The sequence below is a fragment of the Magnolia sinica genome, chromosome 3, assembly GCF_029962835.1.
Source record: "Magnolia sinica isolate HGM2019 chromosome 3, MsV1, whole genome shotgun sequence".
Classification (NCBI taxonomy): Eukaryota; Viridiplantae; Streptophyta; class Magnoliopsida; order Magnoliales; family Magnoliaceae; genus Magnolia; species Magnolia sinica.
In genome coordinates this window covers 31,215,393-31,216,193 of record NC_080575.1, presented here as the reverse complement: position 1 = coordinate 31,216,193, position 801 = coordinate 31,215,393, and the positions used below count along the sequence as shown (strand labels likewise).

The 801-nt window shown below is 38.7% G+C and overlaps 1 non-coding gene across 1 annotated transcript; it reads left to right on the top strand.

The window, feature by feature from the left end:
* The first annotated feature begins 491 nt into the window (after nt 1-491).
* LOC131241922 (small nucleolar RNA R71) lies at nt 492-598 on the top strand. Its single transcript, XR_009169482.1, has one exon. It is a non-coding gene; the product is annotated as a small nucleolar RNA R71 (small nucleolar RNA).
* Nucleotides 599-801: the final 203 nt, after the last annotated feature.

Below are 801 nucleotides of genomic sequence, written 5' to 3'. Positions count from 1 at the left end.
AACTAAAGTTTGGATGATTTTTCCAGCCAGGATTGTATGTATTGGAGTTAGGTCCAGTAAAAGGTCTTTGATAGTTATTTACGGCATTGGCTTGTTCATTCAACACTCCTCGAAAGGCAGGTATTGTAGGACAGTTTTCAGTTGTGTGAATGTTGCAATCACAGATGCCGTAAACAATTTCATTGACCTTATCCTTCTTTCCTTCAATGGCCTCAACTTTCCTTATGAGCGTAGTCACTTTACACTTGGGATCATCCTCTTCTTTCAAGAGATATAATCCACCTTTCTCCTTTAATTGAGTCGGCCTAAACGTGGTGTTCGACTTTGGGTAATAGTCCCATGATTGTGTTTTTTCAGCGAGACTATCGAGGTAATCCCATACCTCGTCAACATCTTTATTAATGAACTCTCCATTACACATTGTCTCGACCATTTGGCGCATGGAAGATGTCAGTCCATCGTAGAAAAAATTTGTAATGCGCCACGTTTCAAATCCGTGTTGTGGGCATGAGCTGACCAAATCTTTGAACCTTTCCCAACATTGGAAGAATGTTTCATCTTCCTTTTGGGTAAAGTTCATGATCGCTTTTCTGAGGGTAATCGTTTTATGATGTGGGAAGAATTTTTTTATGAATTCCCTCTGCATGTCGTTCCATGTGCCAATGGATCTAGGACGCAGTAAATGTAACCACGTCTTAGCTTTCTCTTTTAAGGAAAAAGGAAAGAGTTTCAGTTTAATTGTATCCTTAGATACATTAGGAAAACATAATGTAGCTATAATCTCATTGAACTCTTTCAAAT